General features: G+C 40.6%; 1 long non-coding RNA gene across 1 annotated transcript in view; it reads right to left on the bottom strand.

Moving 5' to 3' along the window:
• LOC137622100 (uncharacterized) overlaps positions 1–14,160 on the bottom strand; it is a 156,506-nt gene that overhangs the window by 48,938 nt on the left and 93,408 nt on the right. The window lies entirely within an intron of this gene.

The raw sequence follows: 14,160 nt of genomic DNA, 5'->3' as shown, positions 1-14,160 counted from the left end.
TAGCTTTTTGATCTCGTGAAATTAAAGTTCTGTTGTTGGACCTTGACGCTTATGGAGATGTAGACCCAAATGGTATTTTTCCTTTATTCTTTATAAAGACACGCGTTTTCTTCACTCAAAAGTTATCTGGGATTTTGCGCAAGTTAACAAGAAGAGGAACTTTTAGCACTTGTTGGAGAACTGGTAATATTACTCCTCTATGTAAATGTGTTTGTGGTAGCTCAAGTCCACTTGATTACCGTCCAGTTTTCAAAACTCCCATATTATATAAAGTTTTTTAACATCTGGCAAAACGTCTTAATAGGTATGGTAAAGATAATCATCTATTCCCTAGTTTGCAATTTGGTTTTCGTAAAGGCCTTGAAGCATGTGATGCCCTTCTTTCAATCTCCAATGCTGTACAGAAATCCCTAGATTGTGGTCAGGAAGTTTGTATGATTGGCCTTGATTTTGGTGCTGCCTTTGACCGTGTTAATCATGAGGCCCTTGTTTTCAAACTCAAACAGTTGGGAGTGGGTGGGTCGTTTCTTAGCATTATTATTGATTTTTTAAGTAATAGATCTAAGAATAGTTGATGATGGGCACCATAGTGAGTATAGGAATGTGATATCTGGTGTTCCACAGGATAGTGTTCTTGGCCCATTACATTTCATACTATATACACATGACAAGTGGTTTGGCCTAGAAAACAAGCTTGTTGCATATGCAGATCATGCTACTCTCTTTGCATCAATTTCATCCCTTGAATGTAGATCTGGGGTTGCTGAATCCATTAATAGAGATCTAGCTAAAATTAGTGCATGGTACAAATTATGGGGTATGAAGTTGAATCCTAACAATACTCAAAAGTATGATTGTAAGTAGGTCAAGGACAGTGGCTCCTCAACATCCGGATCTCAGTATTGATGTTTCTTTAACTTTGCATAACTATTAAAACTTTAGGTGTGATTCTCGACAGCAAATTTACTTTTGAGAAACACATTAGGTCTATGTCTTCTTCCATTGCACAAAAAAATTGGCTTATTGAGAAGGTCTTTCAAGATTTTGTGATCAATCTATTCTGAAGAAGTGTTTTAATTCTTTCATTCTATCTTGTTTTGAGTATTGTTCTCCTGTATGGTCTTCAGCTGCTGATTTTCATCTTAATTTGTTGGACACACACTTACGGTGTATTAAACTTCTTATTCCTGATCTAGATATTAATCTTTGGCACCGTCGTTCAATTAGTTCATTATGTATGTTGCTATCATAAGATTTTTCATAATTCTGACCATCCTTTACATTCAGATCTTCCTGGACAATTCCATCCGGTTTGTAATACTAGGCAGGCAGCTAATTCTAATAACCAGGCCTTCTCCATCATGAAACTCAACATTACACAGTATTCTAGAAGTTTTATTCCGGCTGTGACCAAGTTGTGGAATAATCTTCCTAATCAGGTTGTTGAATCAGTAGAACATCAAAAGTTCAAAGTTGTAGTAAATGTTTTTTTATGTTGACCAGGCTGACATAAGTCTTCTTATAGTTTATATATGACATATCTGTTTTGACGTTGTTACTGTTTTTAGAATGATTTATTGTTAATTTATTCTCCTCATTTATTTATTTCCTTATTTCCTCTTCTCACTGGGCTATTTTTCCCTGTTGGAACCCTTGGGCAAAGAGTATCTTTCTTTTCCAACTAGGATTGTAGCTTGGCTAGTAATAGTAATACTAATAAAAAGAAACAATGATTTTTTCACACATATCATAAATCATTGTATTCCCCCTCATTAGCCCTCAAGCCTATCTAAAAAAAATTACAAACAGGGCTTTCTAAATTAACAGGCCTTGACCAGTCTGGACTGGAACTCTTTGAGCCAAGACAGTGGTTCCAATAACGGAATGCTGGAAACTTCCCAGAATTCCCAACTCCCTGGAGAATGAACTAAACCTTCCTCTCGGAAAGAGGAAGCTAAGAATCGGGGTGTTGGAAATTCAGGCACAGGAGAGTGATGAACCACCATTTCGGGAGACAAATTTGGAGTTTTACACATTTCAGTGAGGCTGTTCTCCCACAGTTGGAAGACCAAACGATCTCAAAACGATTCAGGCTTTAATGCAGGAGTCTCATCAAAATTTTCAGGGGGATATAACCAACCATCCGTGCTCTTTTCCTATCGTAGGTTCTAGCTGGCTTAAGGATGGGCTTGGGCTGAGTAATAGTTCTCGTAGGACAATAACTTTTCCTTTGTCGTCGGGACTTGTTACAATCCCGAGATGAAAGGTATGATGCGACTAGAGCAGCCACCCCATAGGAGTCACCATCACTACTAGAACCAGAACTTTCAGAGACTTCAAAAGAAGTCGAACTATTATCCACAAGTCCTGGATTATTCCGAGTCTCTGTTACAGGATCAGGACCCTTCAGATACCAGAGAAATTGCCTCCTAAGATAACTGGAGGTTCAAGCCAGGCCTTTAACAGGATATGGTGAGCTTTTACCAGTTCAACATCGGGCAGTCTCTGCAGCTCATAGGTGACCTTATTCTCATGTACCTTAGCAACACGGAATTCCCCCTCGACCTGAAGGACTTGTTCCCTTTCTGGCCTTTGGATTGAAAGGGCTGCTTATATACCTTAGTAGGTCCTGAGGACCTAGAGGTTGAAGGACAAGAAAAAGAAAGTACTTGCTAACAGCAAGAAGACTAGGAAGGTCTACCGCAATGTCATGGCACTATGAGGGAGAGAGAATCGTTTGACGATTTCCTCCATCGTTCAGCAGCCCTTTCTATCTCCTCTGAAATGAAGAGAGAGACCCTAAAGGGTGGAATTCTTCAACCGGAAGACTTCCACCTTCGGCACTTGCTTGTGGAATTTCCCAATGACGTTATCGCTTCTCTTGAGTATAGCGTTCACCCACAAGTTGACGACGTGGTGCGACAAGAACTCGAGGGTTAAGGGTTCGGGTACCCGACAAAAGGAAAGTCTCCAAAGTTTTTCTGGGCGACTCCTTAAAAAGGTCCCGGGAGCGTACCATGAGGCCCAAGGATCCTAACCATAGGTCAAGTCATGAAGCTGCCTGTATGGCGTACTTCGCGCATCTGTCTATGTTAAGGAGCTCAATTGCCAAGACGTAGGCCCTCAGAGAGGAGAGGGTTTGAGCCGGAAGACCCTACATCAGAGACTCTACTGAAAAGTCAAGGAACATGATGGAATGTGGTTCCCCTTCGATTTCACAGTACTTCCTTTGAAGAACAAAAGGAAGTGGTAAAGACCAAGAGGAAGAACCTGGTCTCAAAGAACTAGAAGTTCCAGCTATTTGAGCAATAACCTTCCTCTTGGTGGCTATCAAGCCTTTAGACCAGGGCAAAGCTGCACTAGTTCTGGGAAGCTTCCGGGTTCCAAATATTTCATCGAGAACCTTATCCTTACCCTCCTGGGTGGTGGTACCATTGATGGCCCTCATGCAAAAGAGGACCTGTCAAAAAGATGTGTTCCGACTTGCTCAGAATGTAACTTCAGACTAGCTGCCTTTGGAAGATTTTCATCATCGGTATCCAAAGGATTGTCCACCTCCAGGATCACTCGGGTAGGTCAGGGTTGTCAACGGTGTCGATGGAGGGACCCGCCACAGGGGACCTTCTCTGTGCCTCAGCCAAACGAGCTTCTCTGGCCCCAGCGTTCTTAGGTCTCGTTTTGGTGCCCTTAGACTCCCTTCGCACAGGACGTTCCTTCACAGTGTTAGGAGGGGCAACTTGCGAGGGCTTCGAGACACCAGCAGACGAAGCTTTGACAGTGGGAGCTAAAGTCTCTTCCTCCGGAGGGGGTAAAGAATTCGGACGCTGGTTCGGAAGCTCTACCTCAATTTCCTGGGGGTTGAAGGGATGCACAGCTATCTCCCTGGGCGAGCCAATGTCCATACTCGTCCTAAGGTGGATGATCGCGGCGTGAGATGGTCTTACGCCACTCATCATTCTCTTCTACCTCTTAGTCATGGTTTCCCTTGCCTTAACCAGAGTAAAAAGCAGTTTGGTTTCCCTTGCCTTAACCAGAGTAAAAAGTAGTTTGGCCATATAAGAGTAAGAGGGAGGGCTCTCGGCACGAGATCGAGATAAAAGTGATATTCGTGCCTTGTCCAACGTCAGTCTCCTTCAAGGGTCTAGACTCCCAAGAGACGAACTAGAAGAAGACTCCAAAGGAATCCTTGGGGTAGCTGACTGGAACAGTCAAAGGCTGTGGCCGTGGAGAATCCACACCCAGAGATTTCTGCTGGGTGGAGAGGAAGGTGCTCACACAGGCAAGAAGCTCTGAACCTTTAGGCGAGCCCTGGGGTTCCCTTGAAGGTCCAGAAGGAGAACATCCCCTAGGGGGAGCTCTAGAGGGAGCTTGCGTTGACGTAAGGACGAGTCTCTGCAGCAGAGAAGCATGTTGCTTCGACGGATGATCACGGGCTAATGGGGACATTAGCAAACCTATTAGGAGGCTCCTTAAAACCCTCTGGAAAGGGTATAGGCCTGCCGCTGGACGTGGTAGAAGCCGGAGGCGGAGGTGTTGGTATCGCACTTGCTCGCGGTTCCGAAACCTCTGCTTGTGAATGGCTCGCGGAAATCGCTGATTTGCGAACATAATTGCTAGATTTACACGGAAAATCAAGATTCATACGCAAAATCAAGAGATTCACATGCAAAAATGCGAGTTTCACGCGACAACTGGCACTATTCATGAACAGAAGGGCTCGCAACGGGAGCACTAGGAGTCATATTGCAAGAGGAAGGTCTAACACATTCCTGCTGCAGCAAAAAAAAGCACCTACTATGGGTTTCACAGACAGTGCAAGTGCGATTTTTTGCAATTATTCTGTAACGAACAGTCGTATCAATACGAGATGTTGCTATAGGGTATTACACCCAGTGAGGAAATTTATAGGAGTATCATGAATCATTTATTGTAAATAATAAAAACTTTTGTACCTATACCAAGAGGCAAAACTCATTAGCCAAGCAAGAAAACGAACACCAGGTTGGAAGAGCTCCACCTGCCTACAACCCCCTTCACCTCCAACCCCCATTTTCTTCCGCCCCTCTCCTTTCTTCCCTCACCTGCCCTACGTCTTTCCTTCTCTCTTTCTCTCTCTCTGAATGTTGCTTTGATTTAAACATATTTTTTTACGAGTTTTTTTCTATCAATCTAATAATTATTTACATAACCAATACCATAGAGAGAGAGAGAGAGAGAGAGAGAGAGAGAGAGAGAGAGAGAGAGAGAGAGAGAGAGAGAGAGAGAGAGAGAGATGAGCAAACCACTGAATAAAGCAGTCAGTCATCTGATAGGTAACAACCGATTGAATTGTTCCATATCTACAACAATAAATATTATAATTAGATAAGATAGATAGATAGAGTGCTTGATATAAAAAAATCATACAAAATAAGTTGCAACTCAAGCTACCTTCTCAGAAAGAGAGCATGAAGGGAAGGGAAAGAACGGAGAGGGATGGATGGCGTGGAGGTGGAGAGAGATAGCTTGAAGCAGGGGGAGAGCAGGTGAGGGATGAAAGGAGAGGGAGGGAGGGGGTGGAGGTAGAGGTTCTGTATATTATTGTTCGGTTTTGTGACTGGATGATTGAGATTTTGCCCTTTGGCATAGGGGCAAGTGTCTTTATAATTAATAATTAACGATTCATTATACCCCTATAAATTTCCTCACTGGGTGTAATACCCTATAGCAACATCTCGTATTGATACGACTGTTCGTTACAGAATAATTGCAAAAAATCGCACTTGCACTGTCTGTGAAACCCATAGTAGGCCTAACAAAGTCATTAGAGAGGGCTTCTTGTGGAGGATTGATTTTGTTTTATTTTTATTTATTTTTGTTGTTTGCCATATCCAAGAGAGAGAGAGAGAGAGAGAGAGAGAGAGAGAGAGAGAGAGAGAGAGAGAGAGAGAGAGAGTGTGTGTGTGTGTGTGTGTGTGTCAGCGAGCGAGAGGTAGTTAGTGTATTGATTGTTTGTTGTGAGAAAGAATGTTGGTATAAATGAGATTGTTGTTTATGTTTTTAGTTAGGTTATTCCAGTGGTGAATGTCTTGTGTGAATGGCTTTTTGATTTGACTGTGGCTAGAGGCTGTTGTGTGTGTGAATGCTGGATTACCATTATTATTTTTTCGACCAGTGTCGAAGTGTTTGATTATTTTGACAGTAAGTAAAATTTATTTATCTTTGCTAGGAATGATTCTGAATAAAAGAAAGTTTATTATTTATCTTTGATTATAGTGCGATAGTTTAGTTAGCTAGGAGTGTTCGTAAGTGTTTTTCTTTTTTTATTTTTCAGACCATAATTCCTCCTTTGGAGAGAGTTTCCTTGAATGTGAAATTGATTGTTGATAATCTGCCTTGTTTAAGGAACTCAATACGACTGCTCAGATTTAGATAATTGTTGATGACCCGGACCCAATGAACTTACGATTACGTATGATGATGATGATAATGCTCACGACCCAAAACAATTAATAGTTTTGTATTGATATTTATCAGAGTTCCGGTTGCTACAGAGCTGTGGTTTTGGGCTATAAAAGACTGTTGGCCTTTGTTTGGACGAAGGTGTCCACTCAGAAACATATAAAATATTTACGTTTATATTTGTGGTTGAAGTGAATTTTAGTTTTAAGTTTTGTGTTTTTCATGGGTTATTTGAATTTGTTTTCCATTTACAGAAGGTTATGATTGTAGTACTAAGTTGTGATATTTTTTTTCATTATGAAATATGGTTGGCGATTTTTAGAATTAAGTGATTGTTTTAGTTTTAAGAAATATAATTTTAAGATTATGTTTTGTTTTTAAGTCCTTTAAGTACAAGAGTCATTTTAAGTTTTGTGTTTTTCATGGGTTATTTGAATTTGTTTTCCATTTACAGAAGGTTATGATTGTAGTACTAAGTTGTGATATTTTTTTTCATTATGAAATATGGTTGGCGATTTTTAGAATTAAGCGATTGTTTTAGTTTTAAGAAATATAATTTTAAGATTATGTTTTGTTTTTAAGTCCTTTATGTCCAAGAGTCCCCTGCTGCTGATAACGTAAGGGGAAAGTTTGTATTGAGGAGAAATTTGTCAGAGTGATCAAGGGTGTGGGGGTTGTTCTTGTGACATACCGCCACACTCTGAGTGGGGACAACCCTAAGCGTTGGAGAACAAGTCACATTGGGACGCGATTCCAAGCGTTGCATAGGCTAACACTTTACCAAAACACCTCAGGCAATAAAAAGCACTGGAGGTTTAGCTGGACACCTGTGTGAGGGACGGTCAGTCTCATGATCAAGTTCGGTCCGAGGTTATTCGGGGAAGGACAGGTTGAGGAACCACACGCTGATGGACTGCACGAATGCCTAACTCTACCTGTGAATGAGGAACGTCTAGACCTTGATCATGAACGTACGCTTTGCAATTATGAACGAACTGTTTGTGAATGGGAGCATCTAGCTCTCATCTGAGAACGCCGTGATCATCGGGAATGCCTAGGTCGCGAAATTGAGCTTCGGCCTCACGAACATGAACATCGTTCTCGTGAACGGCACTCTCGCAAGGATGAACGTCGCCCTCATGAACAGGAGCTTCATCCAACGATCAGAAGAAGAGTATCCCGAAGGACGAGAAGATGGAGATGCTCGTCCTTGCGTGCTGCTGGTGGGAGGAGCGTTGGTCTCTGGAAGATCATCACCTGCAGCCAAAGGGTTCCTGTTTGAAGAAACAGAAGGTTGGAGGTTACATGACGACGAGGTCCCAGGATGGCGAGTAAGGTCGTCGTCAGCAGGAGGCGTGGAAGGTCCAGGAGAGGGCTTCATATGGACTTCGCAAAGCTCCAAAGCATGAGATGTTGAAGGCTCTGGAGAAGGTCCTTCCTGGCACCACTCTGAAGGAGACGAAGAAGTTCTTCCTTCGAAGGGGGCGCAGAATCCCCTAAGGTTGGCCACAACAGCAACACATCTGCAAGGGAAAATGGCTCCCAGGAGGCTGGAGGTGAGGTTGCTCTTCTAGGTGTTGCCAGGGAGTTAGTCGGTCGGCGCTCCTGCTCGATCGTCCCTCGGAAAAGCGCAAACGAGAAGGATCTTCTGAAAGAGATTTGGTGGTGCGAGAGGTAAAAGAACGCACTTTCCTAGCCCCTGAGGGAGAAAGATTGCCCTTAGCCGTCTAATTGATGCGCTGCCCAAATTTCTCCCATGGGGAGGCAGGCCACTCCCTTCACTCTGCACAAGGCGAAGCTTGCTCCCAATGACGCCATCTACACGAAGGACACAAGAGAGTGCGGGTCAGTATCTAGCAATGATTGATTGAATGATTTAAAGTTTTCTGGCATCCTGACTTCTAAGGTCATTGATGCAAATATCAATTATTCTATAGAAAAAATAAAAGAATATTCAATTAAAAACATAAAAGTTAAGATGTTATTATAGAAGTTAAATAGTTTTCAGAAGACCTGCTTTTGAAATAAACCTAAAAATTCGGCTCGCATAGAGGGAAACATCATGTCTAAGAATCTTGGCAAGGATGAACCTGTTATTCTCACCTCGAGCCTCAAACAGATATCAATTTCTCAAGTTATTATAATTGGGGCATTCGGTCAACAAGTGCCTCACTGTTGAAGGTATCAAAATGTTGTCGCAATACGGTTGGTGTTGACCCATCAAAAGAAACTTGTGTGTCAACCGAGTGTGACCAATGCAGAAACGACAGAGACACGTCTCAAACTTTAGGAGCATACATTTATACCTCCAAATAGATATGACATTTGTTACTTCTCTCATCTTATTGCCATCTAGACTATCCCAGTGCTGTTGCCAATTATTACAAAACCATTTCTTGATGTTAGGTAGGAAATCATTACAGGGAATGGGATACCTTCTTGGTAGCAACTCAGATGCAGCATTCTTTGTCAGTAAATCTGCCTTCTCATTCCCACACACACCTACATGTGCTGGAACCCAACAAAATTGAACCATTATACCTCTCCGATCAATAATAAAAAGCCACTCTAAAATCTTTGAAATTAGAGGATTACTAGAGTTAAAAATTTCTAAAGCTTGAAGGACACTCCTTGCATCACTAAAAAAGTCTTAATAGGTTTGCTGAAGGTAATCATCTATTCCCTAGTTTGCAATTTGGTTTTCGTAAAGGCCTTGGAGCATGTGATGCCCTTCTTAAAATCTCCAATGCTGTACAGAAATCCCTTGATTGTGGTCAGGAAGTTCGTATGATTGGCCTTGATTTTAGTGCTGCCTTTGACCGTAATAATCATGAGGCCCTTGTTTTCAAACTCAAACAGTTGGGAGTGGGTGGGTCGTTTCTTAGCATTATTATTGATTTTTTAAGTAATATATAAAGAGTTGTTGTTGATGGGCACCATAGTGAGTATAGGAATGTGATATCCTGTGTTCCACGGGGTGGTATTCTTGGCCCATTACTTTTCATACTATATACACAAGACATGTGGTTTGGCCTAGAAAACAAGCTTGTTGCATATGCAGATCATGCTACTCTGCATCAATTCCATCCCCTGAATGTATTTCTGGGGTTGGTGAATACCTTAATAGAGATCTAGCTAAAATTAATGCATAGTGCATATTACGGGGTATGAAGCTGAATCCTGACAAAACTCGAAGTAGGATTGTAAGTAGGTCAAGGACGGTGGCTCTTCAACATCCGGATCTCAGTATTGATAATGTTTCTTTAAATTTGTATGACTTTCAAAATTTTAGGTGTGATTCTCGACAGCAAATTTAGGTCTGTGTCTTCTTCAATTGCACAAAAAAATTGCCTTATTGAGGAAGTCTTTCAAGATTTTCGGTGATCAATCTATTCTGAAGAAGTGATTTAATTCTTTCATTCTACCTTATTTTGAGTATTGTTCTGTCTGGTCTTCAGCTGCTGATTCTCGTCTTAATTTATTGGACAGAAACTTACAGTCTATTAAATTTCTTATTCCTGCTCTAGATATTATTATGCATGTTGCATAAGATTTTTCATAACTCTGACCATCCTTAACATTCAGATCTCCCTGGACGATTCTATCCTGTTCGTAATACCAGGCAAGCAGTTAATTCTAATAGCCAGGCCTTCTCCATCATGAGGCTCAATACTACACAGTATTCTAGAAGTTTTATTCCAGCTGTGACCAAGTTGTGGAATGATCTTCCTAATCGGGTGGTTGAATCAGTTGAACTTCAAAAGTTCAAGGTTGCAGCAGATGTTTTTATTTTGACCAGGCTGACAAGTGTCTTTTTATAGTTTATATATAACATATCTGTTTTGACATTGTTAATAGTTTGTATATGACATTTCTGTTTTGACGTTGCTACTGGTTTTAGAATGATTTATTGTTAATTTATTCTCATCATTTATTTATTTCCTTGTTTCCTTTCCTCACGGCTATTTTTCCTTGCTGGAGCCCTTGGATTTATAGCATCTTGCTTTTCCAACTAGGGTTGTAGCTTGCCTAGCAATAATAATAATAATAATAATAATAATAATAATAATAAATGGTAAAATAACACCCCCCCCCCTCCAACGCTATTTTCTCAATAGCGGTTAGTATGCCATACAGTTCGGCAGTAAATATGTTAACTGTTAGAGGAAGTGCACCTCTATAATCAAAACCATAACTAGGTACTCCAAATCCAATGCCAGCATCGGATTTGGAGCCATCAGTATATATAAAAGTTGATCCCCTACGTTCTTCAACATGTTCCATAAAAAGAGACCTGGATTCTGAGTAAGGTTAAGGAGATTTTGAGTGCAACTCAAAGTATGTTGAGTACCTTACAAGGCTTGCAGTCTGAAAGGCTAAAGAGTTAGGGCGTCTTTGCAACCTAAACCATTACCGAACAATAGAAGACTTTCGGTAAAGGTTTAAAGGTAATTCGCCAGCATCAACAAGGAGACTTGTGATAGGTGAAGTTCTAAACGCTCCTGAGGACAATCTAACACCAGCATGATGTATTGAATCTAACTCTTTATTCGGCTTGGGGTGCCTGAGGAGTATATTTCACATCCATAACTAATTTCGGAAAAAATCAAGGCCTTGTATAATTTTAAAATAGTACTGTGGTCTGCCCCCATGATGTATAGGACAATACTTTTAAAAGATTAAGAGCCTCAAGAAATTTACCTTTTAACACTTTTAAGTGGAACACCGCCTACAATCAAATATCGACACTAAAAATTAATCTTTACTTACATATGCGATCCGTTGACCTTTCATGTACATATCAGGGTCTGGATGTACTCCCCGAATATGACAAAAATGGACAATAGTAGTTTTACTTGACAAGAACTTGAATCCATTCATATCAGTCCACTGGATAATTTTGTAAACTGAGAGTTGTAGTTTTCTCTCAACCATTGCCACTCTAGCTCCAGCAAATGATAGGGAGATATCCACAAATAATGTTGAGAGAATATCCCGGGGAATGACTGAGGATATCCCATTAATTGCTGGTGCAAAAAGGATTACACTCAGCACACTACCCTGAGGAAATCCCTCTTCCTGGCATTTACTCTCTGATAGAGTTTCCCACACACTTGAAAAACTATGTGAAAGAAATGACTGGATAAATAGGGGTACCTCTCCTCTTAATCCCATTTCATGAATGGTTTTAAGTATACCATATCTAGATGTAGTATCATATGACTTTTCAAGGTCAAAAACAACTGTCCCAGGCAGCTGTTTGGAAGCAAAGGCTTCACAAATAGAGGACTCAAGTCGTATCAACACATCAGTCGTTGGGTGCATTTTTCTGAATCCACATTGAATAAGAGATAAAATACCCTTCTTTTCAAGGTACAGTACCATATAAGTCTTGCATTGACAATCTTCTCCATGATTTTACATAAACAAGATGTCAATGCTATCAGTCGATAGTTTGCTGCTAAAAACTTGTCTTTACCGGGTCTTAAAAAGGCTAAAATACTGGCTAGTTCCCAAACACTTGGATAATTATGATTATGCCATATTCTATTAATAATGCTTAAAATAATTAATTTTGTATTAAAATGTACATGTTTAATCATTGGATATGGAATTCCAGCAGGTCCAGGGGCTATATCGCTACAATCATATAGAAATTTGAAAAGCTGAAGGCAAAGAAGTACATTGGTATAGTCTGGATTATTCGAATTAGAACGTCAGTTCTTTTGTACCCTCTTCTTTGGGCGAGATTTTTTTTTGTAATCCTGCTAGTCAGTCCTCCATGCTCCTTGGATGCTATGAATAGGTAGTAGGTTGGCCAGGGCACCAGTCGCCCATTGAGATACTACCACAAGTGTGTTATTGGATCCTTTGACTGGCCCGACAGTAAAGCATTGGATCCCTCTCTCTGGTTACAGCTTATTTTTTCTTTGCCTACACTTACACAGAATAGTATGGCCTATTCTTTACAGATTCTCGTCTTTCCTCACACACCTGACAATAATGATAATACTAAACACTTTTTCACCCAAGGGGTTAATTACTGTACGGTAATTGTTCAGTGTACTTTCCTATTGGTATTGGTAGAAAAGACTTTTTAGCTATGGTAAGCAGCTCTTCTCGGAGAAGGACACTCCAAAATTAAGCCATTGTCTTCTAGTCTTGGGTAGCGCCATAGCCTTTGTACTATGGTCTTCCGCTGTCTTGGGTTAAAGTTCTCCTGCTTGAGGGTACACTCAGGCACACTATTCTATCTTATTCTTTTTTTCTTCCTCTTGTTTTTTTTTAAATGGTGTGTTGGGCAGGCTTAATAGAAGGGCCATGGATGCCTGATGGTTTATCAAGAGGTTGTCTTTTAATTACCTGATTCTTTTTCTTATCAAAACCATTCTTACTGTCCTCCATTCAGTTAAAGTGGCTATCCTGGAGGGTATTTAACCTTGCATGGTGTATCGGCTCCTCCATGTTGACTAGTTTTTCCGACTTTTTACTATAGTCTATGGGTTTCATCAATCACTTTATTTATAATTCTGTACATATTGTTTTTGTTATAATTCTTGTTAATCTAGTTTTAAGTACGATATCACTTTTTTTATTACAATTAATTTTTATGCTGTCTGGAGACAATGAGAGAAATCCGGGACCAGTACGTCCTAGATTTCGTCAATGTCGTCTTCTGTATTGCAATATTCGTGGTCTTCTTGCAAATATTCAAGACCTTACAGTAGCGTTCAGACAGTATGATATTCTTTTGTGCTCAGAAACTTTGGTTTCTAATATGAGGCACTCATATGAGCTCCTTATAACTGGTTTTAAGAATCCAATAATATTGAAATGTGATGCCATCCCTAGGGCCAGGGGAACGGCGGTGTATATTAGGACTGAGTACCCTGCTTCTCATAAGTCCTGCTATCAATGTGGATGTCATGAGATTCAGGTAATAAAAGTTTGTGGCAGGCATAACAACTTTTATTTGTGTTCGATCTACCGGAATCCAGACATGGATGATTCTATCTTCGATTGTCTTCTTACCATTATGGCTAAGATACAAGATGATGATAGAAAGGCTTCTTTTATATTTTTGGTGATTTTAATGCTCACCATAGGGAGTGATTGAGTTCTATCTCTCCGATCGATTGCCTAGGCTTAAGAGCTTTAGACTTTGCCTCTGAATCAGGCTGTGAGAAAATCATGAGTGAAGCTACTCACAGGTCTGGTAATTGCTTGGACCGCGTATACACTGACTCCCCTGGCGTTATAACTAGTAAGGTTGGTTCTCCAGACCGGACATCTGATCATGCCTTGATTTCATTAGTAGTGAAGACTGAGCAGCCTGTCCCTGATGTATCATACTCTTGTAAAATTTATATGAAATCACAAGCAGACTGGAATGGGATTTTGCATGATCTTTTGTGCTTGAATTGGTCAAAATTATATAGTAGTGTTGATCCTGTTGTCCCTCTGAATGAGAATCTAGTCAACATAATTGATAGGCGTATCCCTTCTCGTGTGCTAAGGTACCGAGTGAAGGACAAACCGTGGTTCAATGATGATTGTAGACGTGCTTATTTAGAGAAGCAGGAGGCCTATCCTCTTTGGAAGGGTAACAGATCAGATTTGACCTGGAATAACTATACTCGGCTTCGAGCATTTGCTACGAGAGTTTACGCCTCAACTGAAAAGGAATACAATTTATCCATAAAAGAAACACTTCCTGGT

This window comes from Palaemon carinicauda, chromosome 28, assembly GCF_036898095.1.
Source record: "Palaemon carinicauda isolate YSFRI2023 chromosome 28, ASM3689809v2, whole genome shotgun sequence".
In the NCBI taxonomy this organism is placed as follows: Eukaryota; Metazoa; Arthropoda; class Malacostraca; order Decapoda; family Palaemonidae; genus Palaemon; species Palaemon carinicauda.
This window is presented reverse-complemented; position numbering and strand designations above follow the sequence as displayed.